The sequence below is a fragment of the Parasteatoda tepidariorum genome, chromosome 6 (assembly GCF_982258835.1).
Source record: "Parasteatoda tepidariorum strain Cologne lab strain chromosome 6, Ptep-v5.0, whole genome shotgun sequence".
Lineage (NCBI taxonomy): Eukaryota > Metazoa > Arthropoda > Arachnida > Araneae > Theridiidae > Parasteatoda > Parasteatoda tepidariorum.
In genome coordinates this window covers 22,746,758-22,774,733 of record NC_141760.1, presented here as the reverse complement: position 1 = coordinate 22,774,733, position 27,976 = coordinate 22,746,758, and the positions used below count along the sequence as shown (strand labels likewise).

At 29.7% G+C, this 27,976-nt stretch overlaps 1 long non-coding RNA gene across 1 annotated transcript; it reads left to right on the top strand.

The window, feature by feature from the left end:
* The first annotated feature begins 944 nt into the window (after positions 1-944).
* On the top strand, positions 945-5,841 carry LOC147807684 (uncharacterized). Its single transcript, XR_015434551.1, has 2 exons — positions 945-4,100; positions 5,429-5,841. It is a non-coding gene; the product is annotated as an uncharacterized LOC147807684 (long non-coding RNA).
* Positions 5,842-27,976: the final 22,135 nt, after the last annotated feature.

Genomic DNA, 27,976 nt, shown 5'->3' with positions numbered 1-27,976 from the left:
ACGAGTTTACCAAGTAGATGAATTTAGTGATTTTTTCTTGATTTTTTGTTGTGTACTGATCACACACTTCAGTAAATTCATAGAAAAATTTTTTAAAAAACTTTGTGCATCTTTTTGGATTCCGAACTAAATTTTCTTTCATTTTTTTTCCATCTGCAAAGTCAGGTGTGAACTTAATTCTTTTAAAATTGATTAGTAATGGATTAATTAAGTTACATAATTTAACCTACCTTTAATTAATCACAAATTTAAGTTTTGATTTATTTCAATTGAGTTTATTTATGTATGACAACCATACATGCAGCAATTTATTAGTATAAAAAAATGATTAATGATTGAGTGATTTAGGTAATTTTTTCTTTTGTTTTGTAATTGTGGCCTGAATAGAGTGTTAACATAACAAATTCATCAAAAATTAATGTTTTGTTATTTAAACTAAGATTTATTTTTTCACATGCTATAGGATGGGTTTGCCATCTCTTTGTAGTTCTTTCAATTATAAGGTGTTGTAATTCTTAAAAATTAACTACTTATTATATTTTGAACCTTTAATGTTATTCTCTTGATATGTGTATATATTCATTGGTTTTGTTTTGACAAGTTAATGGTTGTTTTTGTTTTTTTTTTATGTTCTTTAATGCTATTAATAACACTTACATATTCTTGGTTTGAGATTTATGTTACTGGTCAATTAATTGATTCTTTTCAAAACATTAGATGATGTAATTAAATTAATTAATTATTTTTATGTTTATGAGTACAATTGTTCTTTTTGTTGCAAAGTGATGCAACCACTCCTAATCATACACTTTTAGCAATCATGCTGAAAATTATTTCATAATTTAAGTAAATAAACCAACATATATATATATATACATATATATATACATATAAAAATCCTTCTTTGGTAATAACATACAAATATTGTTTTGGGGTTGATTTGGTGTTGTTTCTTGTGTCAATGTTTGAGTTGACTTATTTATTTCCACGGGTTTTGTATTTGGAAACGATATTGTTTTGATTTTTGATGAATCTATTCCGAGAGAGTCGGGATATGAATAATGTGTGATTCACTTCAGAAAGTGAAGGATTAAGTTGTGAATGCCAGCCCTAGTGACCGAGTATGGGAGATTTTTAATCATGCCCCTGGTTCGTCCTGGTCAGTTTTTGTATGGGTGGTATGCATATGAAATGAGTTATTTATACTGGGAGAGTAGTCCTGGTAATTATGAGTTATGATAGCCTAGGGCAAAAGTACCTGGCAATTTGGAGTTATGTTCTGGGAAAGTTCCTGGAAGGGATCATGTCTTGTTTTTAGATGTGACATTATAAATGAGATAAGAATTGATTTTTGTAGAAAAATTGATTGATTTTTTAGTGGAAAAATTTACTCCTGGCACGGAGATGCCAGAATTTATGAGATTGTGGAATTATGCATATGAAATGCAAATGTTTTTTCCCCAATAACCCCATAATTTGTTGTATATCAGGTGGACAGACAGTATTTTATTCTAACACATGAAGAATTAATACTAATGAAATTGAGCTTTTCTTTTAATGTAAACAAAAGACAAAATGCCATAATTTTTAGTGTTCATCACTGTAAACAGTGAATTCTTATTATTTTTTTACCTTTATGGTTATGCACATTTAATTATATCTGTTTGATATTTTTTTTTTAATTCTACAGTGAGCAAATTTTTGACCAAAGAAATGTTATTTGTTTTTGTGTGTTTGTGATGCTTGCAGTGTTGTTTGAATTTATCATGATAATGTGTTTTTATCATTTTTTCTTAGTAAGTGGACTTTAACCCTAAATTAAACTGATTGCTCATGTTTTTTTATTAAATTAAGCTTGGTTTACACACAAGCCTGTTTTTTTTTTTTTTTTTTTTTTTTTGCTTTTTCTACTGCAAGTTTTGTTGTAAATTTTTGTGAACTAATTTAAACAATTTTTTAGTGATTCTTTAGTATGTAATTTAAATTATTTACTTCCTCGCTTATCTAATCTAATTTTTTTTTGACTATGTAATTGTTTTCTGGACTTGCCACTAAGGGAAGAAACCTTACTGTTGACTAGTTGATTTTATCATGCTGGTCGTGATGGCAAATCCTGCGCAGGATTTCAACAATGTCTTGAGTCTGGTTCTATCCTATTACTGCTATGTCTGGATGATGAATCTTCATCCTTGTTCCTTAAGGAATTGTGCATTCCTGCCCAATACTTTTGATAACAAAATTTTTTTGTCTAAATTCTAACTCTCCTTACCTTGTTTAAGCCACCTTTTGGTGAATGTTCCCACACAAGTATGTTCTAAACAGTAATTTTTTTTACCTTTTGAGCAATAACTTTTTTGCTAATACTTAAGGCATTGCCTATTTCTACCACTTTGTCCACATGTGTTTTTTTTTAAAGTAAAAATTTTTTTCCTATCTCTAGGTTAACTAATTTCAGTTTAAGTTTAATTAATAATTTTTTTATGCACATTTTCTGATAATCAAACTAGCATCACACTTGTGTTAAATGTTTGTTAGGTATTTTACAAAAAAAATTTTCTCGTTCACATTGTTATATTTTTTGTGTGTTTCTGTGTGCGTAACTAAACTCTGGTCAAATGAGAGTTACTCACCCAGAAGCACCGATGGTGTACCTTTTCTTGTCGAGCATAATCTGTCCGAAGATTGTACTTTCAGATGCCACGAAGTGTATTTCCATGACTGGATGTGACACCAAGCCTGAACTACGCCTGTCCAATCTTCCGAACAAGGGTTCCAAAACTGGTGAAGACGCCTGCCTTATCCATATGTTATCCGTGCCTGCCTTACCTCCTTGCCTGCCGTAATCCGTTTAATACTATGGACTCACACGGTAACAAATCTTTTTGTGAAATGTCAACACCAATGCTATATGTATCTTGGATGTCATCAAATTTTCCTTCTTGATTTTTTTTTTGTTAATGTATTAACTTAATATTGTATGTAACACCTGAGTGGAGATGGGTGGTAGCCTTCTACCTAACCCCTTCAATATTTTTTTTGACTTGCCGTTTAAAAAAAAAAAAAAAAATTTTTACAATTTTTTTTTCAATCATTTGCCAAGGCTGTTCAAAATTTTGCAACTGGTCACAAAATTTTTTGGGTCAGTTGGGGTGATGTCACAGTGATGTGTGACGTTTTTTTTCTAATTGTTTAATTTAATCCCTTTTTAGTTTAATGTTGGTTGTTTGATGTCACAGTGTTGTGTGACGATTGTTATTATGTCCGGAATTTAACTTAATTTTAATTTAATCGTTCATAGTTTATAATATTTGTACTTTTCCTTTTTTATTTCTCTTCATTTTTTTTTTCTGTGAAGAGAATTGGAAATGTTTCTTTTCCTCTTAAGTTAGCAACACATTTTTGTGTCTTTCTCTTTTTCACCTTTTACAATTCAAGGTCGTCTGACCCCACTGTCCTTCAAGGACGAATTCTTTTCCCTCACATTCTAATTTTACGTCACCACTTAACTTCTTTTCCCATCACTTTCAAGTAACCTTCAAATTTTGCACGTAGTGATTCTTCCGGTTGGTTTATTCTAGATTTTTCCAGAATTTTTAGCGTGTTCACGCCTTTTTTGTATGTGTGGGAGTACAATTTTGCACTGATTGGTGGTGACCTAATCGTGTGGTAATCCCCTATCCAATGACAGTCGTTCTCTCTCCTGCTTTTTCAACTCGCATTTTCCCGCGCTTAAGGGACGCCATTATCATTATCGTTTTTGGTACTGAAAAGTACACACTTCTCTCGGGGATTGCGGTGCGGCTGGTAAGCTGACCTTCTTGGTCAGCGAGCCATGCCAAACCACCCCAAAGCTACATTATTTTTGCCATTTTTTTTTTTTTTTTTTGATTTATCTTTTTCATTTTAGATCAATTTTGAATTTGGCCAATTACTCCCCATTTATTACTTAACTACATCCCTCCCCACTCAGGGGATTCGATTATCCTCTGTAAAAAATAAAAAAAATTTAATAAACAAAAGATGTGAACGTGAATACCTTGTTTTTGTCTTTCTCGACAATTGTCTTCTCTTTCCTCGACGTCTTCATTTTGTTCATCGAGGTGAGTAACTCACTTTTTTTTTATGGTATTTATTTGACTAGAGGATAGTTACAACGTATTTATTGTTGTGTATAAATTTCATAGTTGTTATTCAGTCGTCCCCTAACTTTATCTTGACCACGAGCCCTTGCTGTTGGGTTAATTCACGTGGCACTTAAGCAATATGTCCTTCCACTATTTTCGATCACTTTCGGCCTTTTCTTTACATCAATTTATGATGCTCCAAATTTATTATCAAAATTTATTATTTAATTAATCTCTCACTTTTTTCTTTGATTGTCTTAAACTTTATCGACTGAATACATCTATCAAATTTTACAACCCATTCCTTTATAATATATTTTTAATCACTTAATTTACTACGGTACTTTATTTTTAATTTATAATTACTTTAAATTTCGGTACATGAGTTATTGGAAATAATTTAAAATTGGTACATATAGTTAACATCGGCACTTATCACAAGAGTAATTTATAATTAATAAAATTACTTTGGTACATGTGACATTAATTTAATTTGTTTATACACGGAGAAAAAAATCCTGGTAAAATTACCGTACTGTATGGTAAAGACATTTCTGGTAAAAAAGAGTACGATAATTCTAGTTAATAAAACCAAAGCATACTGTTTCCAAACGATTTATTTAATTTCTCCCTTCATATGGTAACTGCTTACCGAAAATTCCGGTTCTCAGAATTATACTTCTGATTATCTCACATTTAGTAAAAAGTACAAAACTGAAATGTCCCCTTAACGATGGGTTAGTTTTCAAGAAAACGGTCATAAAAGTGCCCATTTTTTATACGTGTATATTATGCGCGTATTTGATTAGTGCTAACATCTACTTTAAAATAAACTAACTATCTAGAATTACCTTAAAAATATCCTGGTACTGCCATCTGGGGTGTAAAATTAGAAATAAAATGTTTTCCGGACAAAAGAAATTAATTAGTTTTATTCTTATTGGCGCCTTACTAGTGAACACTCCAGCCCGGAAATATCACGGGAGCGAGAAATAGAGGGCGAAACCTCACCCCGTCATTCTCACGGTAGTGAAAAGGACTGGTTTTTATGCCATATATTTTCCAAGGTTTCAATTACCGAATTTCACTACATCTACCAAATTTTATCACATATTATAAATTTATATTTTATCGTTAATTTTTTAAAATCATTACTAAAGCGCTTCGGCTAGAATTATTTTTGGTGTTCCCATACAGCCAGAATCACGATATAATTTTTATAAAATTTTAGTAGTTTTTACCATACTTTTTCTTTTTTCTCAGTGTACTATTTAAGGATGCCTAACATTTAATTATTGTATTAGTTGGATCAGATTCTGGCAGAAAACGTGAAGGATGATTTAGAATGTCATGATACAGATAGATGGATTGAGAAAATGTGCAGAATGATTCAACAACGTATCCCATTTACGTACTGATGATACAAAAGAGCCTGATTCTGCATTAGAGCAACTAGATAAAATAAAAAAGTTTGTTTCAATGGCTACAGAAGTTATTAACAGATTGAAACTGAAAAAACAGATATGATTAGTTGTCTAGTAACTTGTTTTAAATATTCCTTTGTATTATCCATTTGAATAATACTGATAGTAAATTACTTTTCTGAGAAATGATTATGCAAATCGATATGTATTTTTGGTTAATTTAAAAATTGTGACAGATGGTTTAATTTATGTGACTTAAAATAATTTATTTTGAATTAAACATAGTTTTATTTTACTTTTCGGACCTGTTCTCTTGTATGTTTATTTTAATATGAGTTTGATTTCGATTCAAATCATAGTTAACCCTACCATAAAGGAATATCTTTGTTTTAAAAAATCAATTATTTGATAATTCAAAAAATGCTTTGACTATAAAAGATTTAAGCTTATCTTTTAGTTAATATGTTTTTTTAATTTATCTCAATGTAACGCAATCATTTAAATCTGAATATGGGATGTAAAAACTGATTTCCAGTGATATATCAGAAATATTGCAATTAAAAATTAATTTTAAAATTTATTGAATGCTACTATTCAAAAATAATTGTTTTCTTCCGTAATTTATTGTTGGTTTTCCGAAACCTCTGAAAGCTTCAAATTTTATTGCTGAGTATGAAAAATTGCATGAACTAAACATTTCTAAAGTTATTAAATAATACTTTAAGTATTTCTTAAGAAATTTAAAAAAATTTTAGAAACTTAAACTGTCTCTTCCATTATTGTAGGGTAGTGTATACCGTCTTGATCTTAAAATAAATATTTTAATTACCTGTCCGCTCGTGTTTCACAGAACTATTTTACCAACTATTTAAATAAATTTTGACATTGTTCAAAACCTGACTTTTTACTCTAGCACGTATATTATTTTTTTATTAATATGCTAATAAATTTTTTATTACTTTAATTTAGGTTTTCCTATAAAGTAAAATTCCTTTTTTAAATTATTGTCAAGTTTTTATTAAAAGAAAACTTAAAATTATTGCCAGCTGGGTGAGAATTAAATCTTATTAAAAACATTCTGCTGTTTAAAATTATTCAATGCAAAACAGCTGACTATTTACAAAGCATACTACTTTTTAGGAAAATGAAGATAAATTATCGGTTGTCTTTTTTTACTGTTTCTTATTTATTTGAGTAATGAAAAGTAAATGCATATACGTCTATTGCAGAATGATTCAGTGGCGAATGGGTGATAAATAAAAAAGGCCATTTTAGACAATAAACAAATTTAATAATAATAATAAACAAAATAATATGATGGGGCTTTCCAATAAGTCATCCAGTTCAATCCATTGCCTGCCACACAAGTGATTACAGAATTATTGTGAGTGCCCTCTTTTGGTCAGGCAGAAATTCGTAACAATGCTCATGGTAAAAAATAAAACAGACTTGTTTGTTTTTTAAATGAACAAAAAATCATGGACATACAATTTTATTTTGACGTTCAAACTTATTCTGACCCTCAAACTATGAGAAAGTTGCTCGATTAAAAAACGTTAATGTTGAAAAAATTTGCTTAAAAAAGTTTTTAATATTATTTCTCAACTTTAGTAAAGTTCAAGAAAATATTGTCATATTAGGAAAATACTTGATATGACTTACTTTATTAAACAGCAAATACTAAAATTATAAAATTGCAAAAAGATTCCAAAACTGTGCTATTTTTTATAATCATCACCTCAAAAAATGGTTCTTTTTTTAACTTTAGAATTTCCTTAATACTAAAGTAAGATACATTTAGAGATTTTATTATATACAAATTACAAATTATTATGATTTACAAATTATTTTATAGCTGTAATTAATATGTTCACCAAATAGTTTTAACATACTTTTTTTAGAAATTATAAATAGAAGTTGCTCTTTTTTTATTTCACCTTAAAAAGACAAGAATGTTAATTATTCATTAATGCTCAATTGAAACGTGATGATGATTTTATTAATCCCAGAATTGAAATCTGTTTGAACGTAACATGCAACATGAAACAGTTCACCAAGCAGGCTTGCCCGTGCGGCAAGTTGCATAGAAACAACAACAACAACAAACATATTAAAATTATTAGAATATAAACTTATTCGTTTATTTTGCTATGAGCGGCAAGAAAAATGAGGAAAAGTATTGAAAAGTCCTGTTTACTATTATACTTACTATTCATTCATGTCATCATATAACTTGAGTAATTAAAGCAAACAAATAAAATAAAGGGTAAAATATAAAAAGTATATTTTCCAAAAATTTCGTGCAGACTTTAACTTGTATATTATATATTACGTACTTGTATATTATTATCAACTTGTATATTATGTATTGACTTTGTAACTACTTAACTTTGATTCCAGGAGACAGAAGTCATCACTCGACTTTCGAAATTTCAATTGCAAACGAAATCGTTTAACATTCTAAAAAATGTTTCTCAGAGCACAGCAGAGCAAAAAATAAATAAATTAATTAAACAAAATAAAATTGAATAAAAATAAATAATATCTTCAAAAAATATGAAAATAAAAGTCCAGAGCTCTCAAAAATTCATATCACTTGTCATTAACGTCTAGCGAGCCCTGAGAATGGCAACGTTTGAAGCAAATGTTTGGCGCGCTCAAAAATAGACAAAGATTTTTAAGATTCGGCAGACATGAATGAAGAAAACAAAAGTGATTTGATTCCAATTGAAAATGAAGAATAAAAGTGGGAAAAAAATAAAAGAAAACTAGAGAAATTGTAGTAGTCTGTGGCAGTGTGGAGTGAAACAGAGAATATATTCCTTTCCAATGCAATCTGGGCTATATTAAAATTCTGACTAAAGGAACACGGTAGATAATTCCATTTTCAAGAATGCGATAAATCTATTGTTGCCATCTTTGCATCTTGGGAATAAATTTAATTTCGATAATGCAAAAATTCTAGCCATCCCTGTCACATCAGCTCATCTTGATACCCGGGAACCTCATTTCATTCATATGAATGCCAATTCCCCTGTTAACTATATTAATTTCACCCCATATGGTACATGGAAATGCATTTTAACCTGATTTGCCTTTCCTGGCTATCGCGGTTTTTCTAGATTTGTTTTTATTTATTTTTTATTTTCTATTTCACTCTTGAGGCCTGTTCACACGGTCCAAGTTCTTGAATCTGAGAAATTGGAGGAATTTCTCTGTCCTAGAAATTGGATGATTCGTCGACACTATCCAAGTTTTTGAATGTCACTGATTGATCGAAAGAAAAACTTGCTCATGCGCATTGTTCATATTCAGCATTATAAAATAATACTTATATAAGTTTAAAATTACTAAATAAATTCAAATAAAGTCATAATAACACAAATAAACCGTAACAGATTAGTTTATTTGGACTAAATTATATGAAAACAGACAACAAAATGGCATAATCTGATACCTGCTTGTTGACGTCACAGAACCGGAGACGCTGATTGGTTCAGGGAGGAAAAACTTGGATGGAAAGTAGAACATGTTCCAAGGACTTGGACTAAGCTCTTGGATGATCGTTTACACGATCCAAGTTCAAAGCAAAACAAGTTTCCATCAATATCAATCAATCTTCGTCCAAGAACTTGGATCGCCTGAACAGCCCTCTGGGGAAATGCGGTTTTTTCAGTTTTGTTTTCCCTCCTTATTTAGGTTTTTCTGTTGGCAACTTCACATTTCTGCTTCATATTACTTATTTTTTCTTTACTCACGTCATGCGTCTTAAGTCATGTTTCTTTCATGTTTCGTCATGTTTCTACACTCACGTCATGCGTTTATTTTCTTCATGTTTTTTGATGAAGTTCTTACCCTCGAGTATAATGTGTTACATTTGAAACATTCGTGATCAGAATATTACGCTGAAAGAAGCAAACATCTGTAAATATTATTGTTCATGAAGTGCTTAAAATATTTTTTTTAAAAAAACCGTTGTACCCATAATGAAATAATGAAGTTATTAAATTAAGTGTTATTATTAAATTTAAAATTTCAAAACTTAAGATTTTGTTACCAGATATTTGAAGTTATTTATTGATTATTTATTGATGTGGTGTATATAAACGTAATAAAATACATTTATCTTTTTGATTTTGCTGCCACTATTATAGTTTCTTAAGGACCTTTCGAATTCTACTCAAATGGAGACTATCGATAAATATGTAATGATAGCAAGAATAGTGAAATAAGTTTGTAATAAAAGGAATAAAGTAAAGAAATTATGGTAGCAATATTTGGTGATCGTAACTGTTGAACATGTTGAGCAACATTTTATGGTGAATTTACGAAAATCTGTTTCAGAATGTATAAATATAGCAGGATGCTATTTGTAAATTATCTTTATCTAAAGAAAACCACTTAAGTCGCTTATCTGATAGAATGAAACGATTTCTTAAAAAATGAATCATACAATATTCTTAAACATACATATTTCAATCTTTTTAAAATTTCACGTAACATTCACTAATTTTTCCAATTACAGAAAAAAAAGAGAAATATCGTGAATTATACAAGATCATGTGAATGTGCATTATTTACAGTTATTTTACATATTTTATGGGATCTTTTTCTTGATTAGCCTTACAACTCCGGATATAATTTTAAAAAATGCACATTTGGTTTTAGTATAAAATCTTTATATTTAATCAAGTTAAAAGTAACTTAAAAACAAATCATGCCTTGTTCATGTGTTCAAATATTAAAATCTAGGAAAATTATGAATAATTTATAAATCAATTCAAAATCTATTTTTAAAGGAGATGAAAACAAAAGCAATCTTAGCTTTTTTGGTCAGAAATAAACTAAAAAAATCTTATTTCCTAGAAACTTCAGATATTTTTCTATTCACTACTTTAAAAATAAAAGCCTTTCCGACCCAAGCTAACACAAAAACGATGAATGGCTTTTTTTTTTATTTCATTCTGTTTAATTCTTTCAGATTGGTTGCTGAGCAACGGAGTATTTCTCTCTTGTCGATTACGCAGTTAGAGTATGGTTATGTAAAATTTCTCCTCCTTTTATGACGACAGTTTTTGGCCTCTTTTTGGAACGACGCCAAATATACATAACTTCCTAGCACCCCAATTTTTGATCCAATTTTTCCGAAATGTTGTCTATTTTGAGGGTCAGGAATCCAAATATATGAAAAAAAGATGCTCATTATAAGAAAGGGCGTTTTTGTGTCTGATTTCGTAACTTAATTAATAGTTAGCACTAGTTAATTAGCATATTTGAAGTCATCCCCAGAATCCATTGAGAGTAGTGACACTTAGTAAGTGAAAATCCGATCTTTAGAACAAAAATTATTCAGGGCGATATCTTTTTTTTTTTTTGCACTGTACATCAGGAAGCTTTAACTTTGAAATAGTTACTTTATTTTAATCAATACTATTACTGTTAATAGTATTAAAATTAATTTTGTTTTCATGTTTCACACATTTATTAAGTCCATAAAGAAAAAAAAATTTAAATCTTACATGCAAATTCTCCAGTCGTTCTTCCATGTCCTAGTTGACAGTTAAAATCTGCAACTTCTAGCAACTCGTAAAACTCAATCTTTATTTTTCAACACTTTTTTGTGTTCATTCAGATAACCAATCTTTTAAGATTAGTTATTTTCGCTTTTAAGGTTTCTTGCTGCCTATTTGAATCTACTAAACAATCAAAGAGGTAAGAAATTTTAAACTTAACAAACAGCGTTTGCTTAACTAAAACGAAATAAGAATAAACAACTCGTAACAGCGCTTGTTAAAAAACAAGCCTAAAACTGAAACTTTTGAGTTGGCCGCTAATCATGCCAAGCAACATTTGCGGCAAACAAACAAGAAAAGCATTGGTTTTTTTCGAACATAGCCCAAAGGGACACAGCTCAAAATGAGTGTTTAAGAAAATGGACACTGTCCGATATGTGCGTATAAGAAAATGTCTGAGTATGTCGGTTGTACAAAATAAGAAATGGACCACCCTGAATAACTTTTGATCTAATGATCGGAACTTCACGCTCTAGGACTCAATCTTAATGGCTTGATGGGGTGACCTCAAACATGCTAATTAATTAGAGCTGACGATATTTCAAGTTACGAAATCAGACACAAAAACGTATTTCTTCGGAATAATCATACCGTTTTCCTCAACTGATTCGGATTTTTAACCACTAAAATATAGGGAGTAGCTGCAATCTTTTCCCCATAGTTTGATCAGGAGAGCGATCCGAAGTCTGGTCGCCTTAATGTTAATTTTACAATTTGCGTAATTAGCCATATCTCGAGAACTTTTTAAGCGAATGGATAAGTTTTTGCACACAATTATAAAATTCTTTTATACAAAGGTAATTTCATGTAAAAATACATTTTAGTTGATAATTATTAATTTTTATTGTTTTATTTCATAATAGTCTAAAAAGTTTTGAATTGTTAGGTATACAATTCCTTACATCATTTTATGGTATTTAATTTTACATGGTAAATTCCAAACTTTGTGCAAAATCGGTTGAATAGTTCCTGAGCAATTGAATTTTACATATACGAATTTTTCCAAAATTCGATTTCTCACAGACTATTCGACCGTATTCGTTCAAATTTTTTGCCATGTACAATTACATTCTTTAAAATTATGTAAAAAATTCTATACCCTACAATTTAAATTTTTTTCGACTATTATTAAATAAAATAATAATGAATATTTGCTAAAATGTATCTTTTGCTTGGAATTATCTTTGATAAACGAATTTTACAATTGTGTGCACATTTTTTTAAATTCGCTGAAATTCTCGAAATATGGCGAATTAGCAAAAAGTAAAATTAATATTTAGGGTTCTAAACTTTGAATCGCTCTCCTGACTAAACTATGGGGACCAAATTTCCCAGGTTGCAGCTCAGAAACCTAATTCAGTCGTCGAAAAAAAGGCAGGTTTATTCAGGGAAAATACGTTTTTTTGTCTGCTTTCGTAATTTAAAATAACGTCTGCACCAATTAATTAACATATTTAAAGTCACCCCTTCGAACCATTAAGAATGAGTTCTAGAACGTGATGATCGATCATTATATCAAAAGTTATTCGGGGTAGTTCGCTTTTTTTTAGTTGGGTTTTTTAGTTTTTTTCTGTTTCGGTTATCTGTTGAAATATATGCCATCGCCAACTCCAAGTTTAAATGTCGAATTATTTTAGAAAATTAAGTAACTAAAGTTATAAAGAATACGTATCAATTTTTTTTAATTTTTTGGTAGCTATATATTTTATTTCGATAAGCATTAAAAATTTTGTATATATATATATGAAAATAAAAGCATCTTCCGACAGATATGTAAAGAATTTTTAGGATTTTCAAAACAATTGCAACCAAAAACATTAATAGAATGTATTAGCAATATTTCAGTCATCATACTATAAACATGAGATTTGGTATGTAAATAAGGGAGTAATAGAGAGAAAAAAATAGCGAAAAATATTATTTAAAAAGTAATTTAAAAAGGTGGAGAACATTATTGATTTCACTGATCAATTCTATCAGTAGTCAGAAAAGTAATCTTTCAGCCAGTTTAAAAAGGAAAAAAAACTATTTGATCGAAATAAAATAAAGTTCCATTTCAAGTTGTATAAATAAAAAGAAAAAAAATTACAATTTTGTTTCAATTCCACGTCCAATTATCTGACATATTTAAAGCTCGTAGAATTGAGAATAAATAATTATTAGATTTTCAATTACAGAAACTAGTTGATTATTCCAAACTAGTAATTATTTATACACATATGTTATGATAGAAAAAGAGAGAATATTAAAAGAAAAAAGTTTTTCTGAAATGACTTTTACAACGGTTGATAGATTTTCTTAACAAAACAATGTATATTATTGGATCGATTTACACAATGCATCTACAATCATTGGCTTTATTGTTTATTCTAGTTCGTTCGGTATCCTTTCTTTGCTGACCTGAAAAAATGTTCTAATCCAGGGTTTAAATTCTAAAAAATAATGACTTTTTCCATTATTGACTGAAAAGTAAATATTTTCGAAGAAAAAGTTGTAATTGAAATATACATCCTGTAGCGTTCTTAACCTGGAAATAATAAAATTTTTCATCCTTATGTAACTAACAATGCACAATGCATTTCAATCGAGTAGAAACTAGAAGAAAAAAAACTATTATGATTAAAAAAACGATTATGATTAATAAAATGTATCTTTGTTATGTGAAACAAATGAAAAACATTTTTCATTTGTAATAAAAATCTGTAACTTTGACGAAGACATTGAACACGAAATATGTTGAGAACACTGAAGAATGCAGAAATGAATGTTTAATTTAGTTTAATAAAACTTAGTTTTTAAATGATAGGAAATTATGCTATGAATTTGTATAATCCGCAAATGCAAAGCATCGAAGATTTGACAAAGTAAGTTTACACTCAATTTATGAAATTTTAAATTTTTTAAAACTATAATTCAAAGCATTTATCTCGAATTAAACATTAAGACGCACTTCAAATGCTCAGGTGAAAGAATAAAGTAGAATAAGTAGATTCTTTATCACGAAAGAAATGATCGTTAAACATATAGACGCACTCCAAATGCTCAGATAAAAGAATAAATTAGAATAAGTAGAATCTTTATCATGAAGGAAATGATCCTTAAACATTTAGACGCACTCCAAATGCTCAGATAAAAGAATAAATTAGAATAAGTAGATTCTTTATCATGAAGGAAATGATCCTTAAACATTTGGACGCACTCCAAATTCTCAGATAAAAGAATAACGTAGAATAAATTAGAATAAGTAGATTCTTTATCATGAAGGAAATGATCCTTAAACATTTGGACGCACTCCAAATGCTCAGATAAAAGAATAAAGTAGAATAAGTAAATTCTTTATCATGAAGGAAGTTATCCTTAAACATTTAGACGCACTTCAAATGCCCAGATGAAAAGACTAAAGTAGAATAAGTAAATTCTTTATGATCAAGTTAGTGTGCAGGACTATGTGCAAAATGTTTAAGCTCTAATTCATAATTTTTTTTAAATCACAAGCAATGTCATTTTTTAATGCTTAAAATTCCGATTGTCTCGAAAATTCCTGACAACTTTAAAACAAATCGCTTAAACTATTAAGTGCAAACAATACTTCACCTACCACATGTTTCTATGCATATGTAAAAAAAAAAAACAATAAAATAAGTATTGAAACAGGGAAGATGCAAAAATACCACGCATCCGTAACTTCGTCATTTATAAACTAATCAATTACTTTTTTATTTATAACAACCTATAAAAGTGGTGAATCTTCCAACATAGCTTGTTTTCCCCCTCTCACACCACTTCATTAAATATTCTCTAAAAATATTAAATTCTTCCTCTGAAAAAATATTTTAATAAACTTAATTCTGTTCAAATTTGGAAAGAGCAGTGTAACGTATCAAGCTATATTAAGAAACAGTTCTTTGTTTTATTAAAAAAAAACATTTATTTCACACCACAACAAATATCAAGTACCCGTAACGGGATAGTTAAATCTTATAAAACAAACTAGACAAAGTGCCAGTAACGGGATATACGAAAACTCACCCGTAACGGGATAGATAAAATATTATAAAACAAACTAGAAAAACTATAAAGTTCCCGTAACGGGATAGTTATAATCGCATAAAACAAACTAGAAAAAGTGCCCGTAACGGGATATATGAAAACTCAAATTCCAAAACAAATTAATCTCTAATAAAAACAACAACTCTCTGTTGTTCTTAAGTCTTCTAATTTTATCGTCTGCTTTTATTTTATTGTTTATCGCTTCATGTGTTTAGTTCCTTTTATTCATGCTTTTGCTAGCCCGTTATTTTTTAATATTTTTACTTTTATTCATGCTTTTGCTAGCCAATTATTACTTTAATATTTTTTGACTTTATAGTAGATAAATAGATATTTCATGCATTTAAAACTTAAAGATAAAATGTTTTAATTTTCATAAACGTTTGCGTTGTTTTTATTTAATTAATTGTTAAAGAAAGCATATTTTCAGAATGAGCAACTCAAAACAGGAGAGACGATCTTTCAAGTCCGTTTTTGAAAGATCCTATTTCTCAGCGTTTTCTGACATCGTCAACTCTGCATCGATGAATGAAAGAGTCTTAATCTCAGCCATACTCTTAACGGGATTGATGGGATTCCTCTATCACAGTGATCCTCAACCTTTTTTTTTTGCGGCTGCACACTTTTAACGATTTTGAAATTTGACGGCACACAATGAAAAAAATTAGTTTTAAAATTGTTTACCTACCTATAATACATTGCGTTAAATAATTTGTGATAATAATTTTGAATGCGAAATAAAATAATATGTACTACAAGAGCACATTTATTAAGGGATTAATTATTTCTTTCGACTAATTTTTTATTAGTTAGTAACAGTTATTTATTTTTTTGCTAGTTATCAATTGTTAGCTTGTTTTCTATTGTTATTAACTGTTAGTTTTTTACATTAATTGTTATTTTTTTGTGATTTCTTGTTAATTAGTTTTATTGCTAATTATTAATTGTTAGCTTATTTTTTGTCATTTATCCTTTGTTAATTTGTGTTTTAGAATTATAAATTGCATAGCTTACTTTAATGATTAGCTTTTATTTCCGTTTGAAAGTTAATATTTAGCTTTCTTTCTTTTGTTAATTAATAATTTTAATAGTCATTAAGTTTTCTATTTATTTCAACATTTTTTGTCAAAGACAATTTATACTCTTTCTTCTTGTTTTAAGATTGTCAGAGACAAGACAATTGGGTATACTATAGCCTACGTCACAGGTTGTGTTATTCCTACTAAATTTAACCCATGAACGGCATTTTCTGCGAGCCTAACTTCAAGCCACAAATAAACAAACGAAGTGTTTGATCGTTTAAATAGCTGCTCGTCAGATTTTATTGCATTATAAAGAAAAGTAATTGATATTCGATTTTTGATTAATAATTGATTTATGTGGATAGTGGCATTTATGTGGATAGTGGCATAGAATTTAGCATTGCGTCATGGTAAATGTTATTCCTACTAAGTGGAAGTAGTTGTGTTTTTTTATATTATACCCAATTCTGCTTTACTTAAAACAAATTTAATATTTTTTTTAAATAGCTATTTATTCTTTTAAAATTTACGTTTTAGTTTAATACAAAAACCGTTTCCCTCCTATATTAAGGTTTCGGATACTCTCACGATTTTTGATTTTTGTTTTTTAAATTACAAACAGTAAAAATAACTTTTAATTACTGCTGTTATGGCAACCATCTAAAAAATAAGCTAAACTGAAACTGATGAGTTTCATGTATTTATCGTTTTCATTGTATTTCTATGTAAATTAGAACTCAAAGTTATCGTAATGTGAAAATTAAATTTGTTTGTTCTATAGATTTCAAAACTACTGTTTATTCTAAGAAACTGAAAAAAATTTTAATTGGGTATACTATTCGTGATCGCAACGCTCGAGTACGCCGTCTAGCGGGAGCCTGTAAATATCGGACATTAATTTATCACGTTTTCATTTAGTTCCATCAAAGTCATTGACTGAATCAGACGCCATTTTTTAGCAGCAAATAAGAAACAAAATTTCCCTAAGGAAAAGGCCGAAGAACTTGAAAAAAATCTCCAGAATATTAGTAAATCTTTCAGGAACAGAACACGCCAAACATTTGAAGAAAAATTCCTCAATAATTTTTAATTTCTATTATCAACAAACTTGCAACTGATGACTTCCGATTTCGGATACTGTTACAGATGTGTGTATTAAGGTAAAATGCATTTCTTCTGTCTTCAATTCATTACGAATTAAAGTGAAGTCAACATTGCTTTCGTCATTCCAGTGAATAAATATGAATTCAGAACATACAGAATTGTAATAGTTATAGCATATTCTTCTTCGTTATAGAATAGTATATATTTCTGTATCCATATAATTCGGAAAACAACAATAAAAAATTATCCAAGTTACTTGAAATAGTGCCATTTGTGCTGATTCTTAATTAATTTAAATCGTTTTCTTGGTAAGTTTTTTTTAATTTTGAAAGAATAAGTTCAACTAGAATTCAGCTATTCTGTTTTTAGCTACATATTCAAATTCATATCAATTATAAAATTTTGCTGTGTAGTATGTTATCTAAAAGTAATGAAGGTATAAACTATGCATCTATTATTTGAGAATAAAGTTTTCAAACAAGAAACTTATCATTTTGGAATTCTCCGGGAATCACAAATCAGGTAAGTGTAATGATTTTTACAATAAAAAATTTGCTTGTAAATATTTTTTTTTTCATTTGATGATGGTTCTCTACAGAATGGTTTTTTACGTCTGATTAAGAACTATAAGAATAATAAAAAAAAGAAACAATATGAAAGTTTTTATTTCAATGTTAAGAATTCTTAAAATCGTTTTTTTTATCCTAAGAATTCTTTATTTTCCGTTTCTTAGTTTATAATTTTTTGATAAAAATTGTTCTCAAAATACTTTTGAAAAATTAAATGGTATAACATTATGTGTTTATGTATACTTCTTGTATATTCCAATGTTTGAAATAATATGATTCAGAAAAGTATGGAATAAAAATTCGGTACTTACATATTAACGCCACCGCCGCTACAGATTTGGCGGTTTTTAAGTGCCGCCAATCTACACTTAAAATTTTTGCGACAATTCATAAAATAAAACACTTTATTTAAAATCAAAATAGTTAATCGGATTTCGGTGGAAAATGAGCCGATATAGAGTTTAGCATAGATTCAAAACAATCATATCGCCATATGAACTCTGATAAATAAGATTCCAAATGAAATAACATTTCCAAAACGTACGTTTACCAAGATAAAGTTTTATGTTGTGGGAATTGGTACATTTTCGTTTTTTCGGTAAAATATTTCCCTCCTGAAAAAATAAAATTGCATCTTGTTTTGTTTTTGGCAAATCCCAAAGACGAATATTCGTAGCACTAAAAATGGCGACAAAAAAGAATTGTTTTTTTTGTTTTTGTTTCGTCAGCATTCTTTATTTTACATTTCTTAGTTTCTAAATAATGATTTTTATTGAAACTTGAAATTTTTTGATAAAAATTGTTGTCAAAAAACGTTGTTTACAAAATTAAATTTCATAAAATTATGTATACTTTTTGTTCATTTTAATTTTTGAACTAATATGATTCTTAAAACTATAGAATGTAAAGTTTAAATGGGCCTTTCATGTTATATCATTAAATTTAGTAAAACTATTTCTCGGGCATTAGGTTTTAACTCTTATAAGAATATACATATTTTTTTCTGTTAATGTACAAATATTTTTCCGATGTGTTTTGGATGTTCCTTCTCTAATAAAAAGAGATACCATTTTGTTTTCGGTTGTACAAGAAAGAAGATCAAGCATTTTTCTTTTTTAAATCTAATAAGCCACATTAAAGAAGGAACGTTGCAATGCTACACGCTACATTAACGACGTCTCCAGAGTAACTGAATGACGGTTCATATAGAAATCGCAGGTAAGCGTCTCATACAACAACGCCCCCTATAGTTCGTTGCGATCGCGAATAGCCTACGTCACTGGTCGTGTTATTCCTACTAAGGCTCCTATAATTCCTACTAAATTTAACTGGTAAACAGCATTTTCTGCGAACCTGATTTCTAGCAACAAGTAAACATTAAATGAAGTGTGTTGTTATAAGTCGCTACTCGGCAGGTTGGAATTGTATTAGTCTAGTTCCTTTTGAAATAATTTATTTTGTTGTTTTATCTAAGTTTATGAATTTAGTAAACATATTTAAAACTCAGCTTATTAATTAAACTAAAAGGTAAATGTTATTCCTAGTAAGTGGAAGTAGTTGTGTTTTTTTCATATTATACCCAATTAAATACATGAACAAATAATAAATTAAAGTTAAGTAAAAGAAGTAGACTAGAAAGAATTATATTTCAACAAATTTGATTTGTTATACGGCTCTCTATTTAATTAACTCAACGTTAATTAATATTTTAAGTTATGTAGAGAGACTTTGCTCAACTTTAATACTCCATATTGCTGATAAAGATTAGCTGGTGCTGACGTCATAGGTCACATGCATGGGTATTGGTTGTCTTCTTCTTCTTGGAGTGCAAGTACCCAATTGAAGACAGAAAAAATTATTTTACCGTAATACACACAATCTGTAACAGCAAGTGATCATGAAATTGGAAGTTATGTTGTTGGTAATAGAAAGGTAAAAATTATTGAGAAATTGTTCTTCAAATGCTTGGCGTGTTCTGCTTCAATGTTTGGCATGTTCTAATTAGTTTTTTCAAGAAGTTCTACCTTTTCCTTAGGGAAATTTTGCTTCTTATTTGCTGCTAATAAAATGGCGTCTGTCGTTGCCAATGGTTTTGTGGGAACTAATGTCCGATATTTTCAGTCTCCCGCTAGATGGCGAACTCGAGCATTGCGATCGTTATGCTATCCAGGCTAATATGAAAATTAATGTGGAAAAATTGGATCCTGCCATGTGATTTTCTAGCCAATAAAAAAGCACCGACAACAATGGAAAACTGTGTTAGATCATATATATATAATATATATATATATATATATATATATATATATATATATATATATATATATATATATATATATATATATATATATATATAATCGAAAGTCACAAAAGGAAACTGCTTATATTTGAAGTTTTAAATCAGTTCATTCCAAACTGTCTCCCGAAATAAGTAATTTTTACACTTGCCCGGTATTCCTTTCACTGATGTTTTAAACAGGGAAAATTAAGAGTGAAAGGTGTTCCCTATACTTTTTTTTAATGTTATGGGCCATTTTCAGGTTTACACTTGCCGGGTATCTCCTACAATGACATTTTTTAAGGTTTTTAATGTTAAGAGCCATTGCCCTGCACTTGATATTTCAGGTTTGGAGTCATTCACCGGTTTACACAATATTCCTTACACTGATGGGATATATTTTTTTTTTTTTTAAGATTAAGGGCCATTCCCTCTGTTCTCTAAAGTAATGTTTTTCAAGATTAATCTCAATTTTCTGGTATCACTCAATTTTCTGGTATACTTACCCGGTATTTCGAATTCTAAAATCGAAACGGAATTACGTGTGATTTACCAGTCTCTGAGTCTCAGGTTAGGAAAATGCAGTCAAGCATTTTCTATCTTTACTCAGCAGCAAAAAGAAGAAGAAGAAATTACTTATTTAGGGAGGCAGTTTGAAACGAACTGGTTTAAAACTTCAAATGTAAGCAGTCTCCTTTTGTGACGACGGAATTTTTTTTTTTATCAATTGGAGCTTTTCTTGTCCTTTTAGGAAGCTGGATGCCTATAGGATTGTTTACATGCAGCCTCTTATTTATGTTGATTGGTCATAACAATATAATGAATAAGCATTGGAATCTAGACTATACAAAAACGTCACTGCTGTTCCGACATCCAATAAACAGTTAGTTTGAATAATTGTTTTAAATCGTCTGCAATATAATAACTGCGACTCTAGCTGGTTTCTAGGCAACCAAACTGCTTTTTCTTGTTATTATTGTTTTTGTTTATCGTTCGTCTGTGTATGTCTGTGGAAATAAAAGAATGTAAAAACTAACATAATGGTGCCGAAATACTCAATCCTTCCACGGATCAGGATTTGAGAAGAAAAAAAAATTTCGTTCCTGCGTTTAAAGAGGTGAGAATTTATTTACGTAACTTCATCTTTTTTTCCTTTCCACTTAATCAGAACTTCAATGCAAAATGATTCGGCTGACAAAATGGCGCTATTGTAAGAAACAACCTTTAAAAAGAAAAAAAACGCAGTCCCTTTACTGTTTACTTTTATTTAAAATTTACGCACACCGTTATTCTAAAAAACTCAAAATCTATATCGTATGCAAGAACTGCAGTTGCCAAATATTTAGCATTATAATTAAATTCGCTCAACAGTTCAGTCCACCTCGCAACCTGGGGTTCAATGTTCTTTCGCGTATTCAAGTATGTTATTGCTGAACAATCGGTGACTAATGTAAATTGCAAACACAACAACAAAAGACGAAGTCTAGTCATTGACCATACCGCAGCTATCAGTTCCAAACGACTCGAATGATACTTTTCTTCTTCAGGAGTTGTACGGTGACTTACGGAATAAACTAACTGAAAAGCACTAGACTTATTTCGTTGCAAGAGCATTCCAGCTAATCCAACAGAGCTTGCATCAGTGGGTAATTCAGTTTCATCGCGTGAATCAAATAGTTTCAACACTGGTTTCGATATTAATTTATAACGTAAATTTTCAAAAGCATCATTTTGATCATCAGTCCATGTAAACAATGGATTTTTCTTTAGCATCCTTGTGAGGGGCTCAGCAAATTGAAGCATATCGTGTTATAAATCGGCGAAAGAAGCTTGTTAAACCAAGAAAACGACGCAATTCATCTTTGGTCTAAGGAATGGCAGCAAGTTTTCTTGGACCTGGTCGTATTCCATTTTTACCAATTACAAATCCCAAATACTCAATATCTGACATTCCGAATTCACATTTAGATAGCCTCAGTGCTACCCCAGCTTTTAGAAACTTTTCAAGCACTTGTCGAAGCTTCACTATCATATCACCAAAGCCGATCGAACCGAAGAATATATCGTCAATAAAACATGATACACCTTTCCAAAGCAAATCACCCGAAGCTAATGACATCGCTCGCTGAAAAACAGGCGGTCCATTCGATAAGCCAAAAAGCAAACGTGTTGGCTCATAATGTCCATCAGGAAATGTAAACGCTGCCTTTCGTGAGGATTCTTCATTCATTGCTATCTGATTAAATCTTTGACATGCATCAAGGATGCAGAATAAACTAAAACCAGACAGTCTTTCAAGCAAATCATCGATCCAGGGTAAAGGAAATTTATCCTTTATAGTTCGTGAATTTAAATGTCTATAATCAATTACCATACGATGATCACCAATTTTCTTAGATACGAGCAAAACAGGGCTACTGTATTCTGAAGAACTGTCACGAATAACACCCTGATCTTTTAATTCTTGAAAGATTTCCCTTAAAACTTGTCTCTCGTAGTTCGAAGCTCGATAGGGTGAACGAGAAACAGGTTTACTACCCGGTGTCTCAACGATACGCATTATAGTATTATTAATGCATCCTAGTTCATCTTGTTTTAAAGCAAAACACTACCTAAATTCATTTAACAAATCGCATAAAATTTGCTGTTGTTCTTTATTTATTGACGGTCCAATTTTAACATGTTCTCTATCGATTGGATTTCGCACAATTTCTTTTGCTAATAAAACGGCTGGGGTTGAATCCACATCTTCTTTAACCATTTAATTGTAACTATTTTCAGATACCCAATTTCCTCGCAAGATAACACGATTTTTCTTTAATTGCAATTTTACGCTACTAGGATTCACGACGGGCACTTGTAATTTACCATCGTGGATAGCAAACGTAACATCCTTGCCTAGATCATCTCGTCCACTGCAGGAAATAAAACCGTTTTGAGATTTACATGCACTGAAGACAGTTACCAATTGAACTGTACGCGGTTCAATCACGAACTTTTCGAGGGTCTTCAACACAACCCTATCAGGCATTTCATTAATCTGGAAATCATGCGAAAAATCCAGCTCTTCCACATGAACTAACTTGGATCTGCCTTGATTTCTAACCATTATTATCTCAGGTAGGTCAATGATGTTATTCCCAATAAGAGCATCAGGGCCCCCAAATGTAACATAAGCACTACATAAAACAGAACTTCCTTCAGCTTTACCCTGTCTATAGTCACATTAAGTATGATAATTCCTAGTGACTCCCTTACACCCCTTATGAAAAAATCGAGGTATAAATGAGGTATAAACAAGGTATATTTTAAAGGTATAAAGAAGGTTGTTGTTTAAATACGTCGTAAAGGTTGAAAAGGGTGCAAATGAATACCTCAAAATCAACCTCAAATATACCTTAAATATACCTCCAGAGGTATATATGTTTCAGCCTGAAGTATATTTTTTTACACTTGTGAAAGTATTTATTCAACAACCTAAGGTGTGTCATTTTACACTTCAGGTTATTATAAATCAACCTCAGGTGTATTTTGTTCGACTTCAGGTAATTATTTTTCAACCTCAGGTATCTAATTTTATGCTTGTAGAGGTAGATATTTTTCAACCTATGGTGTGTCATTTTACACTTCAGCTTATTATAAATCTACCTCAGGTGTATTTTGTTCGACATCAGGTAATTATTCTTCAACCTCAGGTATATAATTTTATGCTTGTAGAGGTATATATTTTCAACCTAAGGTGGGCCATTTTACACTTCTGGTTGTTATAAATCAACCTGAAATGTATTTTCAACAATTGGAAAAGTTATTTTTAATTAGCGCCATGTGTTCCACGTTCTACCTTAAGTTATTATTTCGTAACCTCAAGTATATATTTTTGTATTTTTAGAAGTATTAATTTATCAACCAAAGACGTTTTTTTTAGCACTTACGAAGGTGAGGTGTTATACGGACCACCTAGTTTATTAATTTTTAGACTCACTATATAAAAAATATAATATATATATATAAAGATATTATATATATTATATGAAGAATAATGTACATTACATTTTTTTTTCACTAGTAGAGATCATTTATCAACCTGAAATTTTTAATATTAAACCTTCGGCAGTAATTGCTTCTTTTGTTAAGCTATAAAAGAAAGCTTCAAATGCATAATTCTTCTATAATTTTAATAGATTGATTTAAATCATCTTAAAATAACACTTATCCAAATTCTACAGTTAGTAAAAATTATTTATGGGAACTTATACTCGTATTTTTAGAAGATAGTTGTCTAGGGTGCTTGAATTTTTAAAGCTATAAAACTACTAATTTAAATAATTAGTCAGCTGAAATTCAAAATACTTTTATTTAAAACTAAAATTTCACTTTTTTTACAAACCAACAAAATTATTTTAAATACTGTTTCCGTCTACATGTTGAAACTTGTAATTATTGGAACCTAAAAGGAAAAAAAATATAAATTAGTAAGAAAGTCATATTTACAATAATAGTGGCAGGTCTTAAAATATTAGAAAGTATTTTTTTTATCATTTAAATTAACTGGGTGAAATTAATTTTCCTTTTCAGATAAATATCTTCTGCCATTTCTATTCAATCCTCGTAGCTAAAAAGCATGACATGCATCACAGCCACAAAATAAAATACACTGAAGACAGTATTACCATTAACAACATTTACAGAAATTCAAATATACAGGGTGTTTATAAAGTCTCGGACCCATTTTGATGTTTAATAACTCATAAAATAATAAAGATAGATTAAAATTAATAACATAAATGGTTAGATAGACTCAAAAACTTTCATGAACCTTGTCAATGAACTTCCACGTGTGCCCCCTTCGTCGCACGGAGAATATCAAGTCGATAGTCAATTTCACGCCAGGTAGCGGCAAGCATGTCAACATCCACAGAGGCTATTGCGGTTGTAATTCTGACTTTTGGGCCATCAATGTTCGACACGATCCTCCTGTAAACATTGTCCTTTATAAATCCCCAAAGAAAAAAGTCCAGCGGCGTTATATCAGGTGATCTGGGTGGCCAAGGAATTGGACCTCCTCGCCCAATCCATCTTCCTGTAAAATGGTCATTCAAAGAACTACGAACGATGATGCCCCAATGAGGTGATGCACCATCTTGTTGCAAAAAGACATGTGGCTGAAGCTCTTCTAGTTGTGGAAATACGAAGTTTTCCAGCATGTCTAAGTATACGACTGATGAGATTGTCTTTTCTGTAAAAAAGAAAGCTACCTCTCGTGAAATTGACTATCGACTTGATATTCTCCGTGCGACGAAGGGGGCACACGTGGAAGTTCATTGACAAGGGTCATGAAACTTTTTGAGTCTATCTAACCATTAATGTTATTAATTTTAATCTATCTTTATTATTTTATGAGTTATTAAACATCAAAATGGGTCCGGGACTTTATAAACATCCTGTATAATTCCAATCTTATTATGCAATTTTAACACTTTTTATTTTTCTATACATCTGTAACATTATGGTACTTGTAAGTTTAATAATTAGATTTCCTTCCTTTTCTTTTTTAAAAATCTTTAAACTCAACAAACCTAGTCTATATTTTTCAACTTTTAGTCAGACTTCATGAAACTAGCAGCTTTTTTTTAAACTTTCGACACTGATTCTGAAAAGGACTTATGTTATTGTCAATCACATCAGAGTTTCTTAAAAAATAGTTATTTTAATAATTTTTAATCAATGTAATCAAGAATCTACAATCGTTTAATAAATTAAAATTTTAAAGTTATGTACCAATTTTTATTCTTTTTTACACTCAATCGAATAGAACAAATTACAAGCTGAAAAGGAGCATTTATTTTAAAGTTGTGAGTAATTTTATGAGAGGAAAATGTCTAAGAGAGAATGATTTGAAATAATACTTTTAAAATAAGTTTATAATATCTCCTATATAACTTATAATACCGAGCAGAATAAAACTAATAGTTAGTTGTTACAAACACTTGTTTAAATATAAATACACATCCCATAGGATGAAACTCTCAATAATGCATATTACTTTCAACAATAAATGTTTTTATTTGCAATTGATTTTATTCAATTCAGGATTAAAATTGCATACCATACTGACTTATTTCTAAAATATTTAAGATTTCCGAAATTCGCACATTTTTGAAGTAGTGAACCATAAATAGCTGCATGAAAAAGCTCATAACCTTGAAACAAATTGTCATATAAACTTGAAATCGGATTTAATTTCATTCTACCCAATATTCTAATAAGTAATAACAATCTGCTAAGTAAATAATTAACGTGGGTAAAATGCGAGAAAATAACATGTAGTGAAAATAGCAGTTTTGTGATCAAACATGAAGAAGTGAGCTAGTACAGTTGCTAGTTTTCAATTATCAAATATCTAGCAAACTATTGTTATCAACAATTACATAAATTCTGTAGTTTATTAGGAGAGATTACTTTTTCTTTTAGGTATAAATTCAGAACTATATCCTAGGGGAAGGCTGAGCAGTAGCCTGCTTGTCTCTTCTTCTGCGCCGCCGCGTATGTGCTATTTACAGCCTAGGCCATCTCAGTAATATCAGGGAACTGTGGATAAACTCTGTAAATATATATATATATATATATATATATATATATATATATATATATATATATATATATATATATATATATATATATATATATATATATATATATATATATATATATATATATATATATATATATATATATATATAAACAATAATATAAACTTTGCAACAAATATCCAAACGATAAGCATACAGTTATAGTAGAATTTCAAAGCAAAATTGCTATTTTAAAAATCTTTCAATTTTCAATGATTTATTTATAAGAGAAATTGTGAACATTTTTCTCAATTAATCAGCGTGCATACTGCTACGTTAAAACATATACATTTAAGCAAAATAAAAAGAATAGTTCTATTTGACTGAACTACAAACAATAAAATATACTGTGCATAACCTGCTGTACCGATTCACCAGTAATGTTACCCAAAACAGTGACGAGAAATATTTCGGTTATTCTCTCTTATTGCTAAGCCTACAACGATAGCCTCTAAGAATATCCTCTAACTTAAATTATTTAAGATCAGAACGCGTCGTTGAAACAAAAATAATAAAATTTAAGTTTCAAAATTGAAGCATATTTGATTAAAAGTGATAAAACTAAATTAATAAATGTCAAGCACACTTACCGAATTTCGAATAGACTTTCGCTTGTCAACACACACGCCATTTGCCGGCTCGCATGGAACTCTGGGAAGTGAGTTAGTTAATATGAAGTGTACTTTAAGCAACCTTAAAACAAGCTTAGGTATAAATAAAATGACTTCAACACCTCAATAAATACCTCAATCTCTTTAGTTGAAATAAGGTATATTTTTTATACCTCATAAATACCTCAATATCGTTAGTAGAAAAAAGGTATATTTTTTATACCTCGTAATTACCTCACTCTCGTTAGTTGAAATAAGGTTGATTTTTTTTATACCTCATAAATACCTCTTTTGTTACAAGTGTAAGAGAAACAACCTCGTATACCTTAAAAATCATCTTATCAGTCTGGATGATTTGAAGTGAATTTAAAACAACCTCAAAATAAGCCTAGGTATAAATAAAATTACTTCATATACCTCAATAAATACCTTTTTATCGTTAGTTGAAATAAGGTAAAAATTTTCATACCTCAAAAATACCTCTTTTGTTACAAGTGTAAGAAAATAAACCTGGTATACCTTAAAAATCTCCTTATCAGTCTGGTTGATTTGAAGTGAATTATAAACAACCTCAAAACAAGCTGAAGTATAT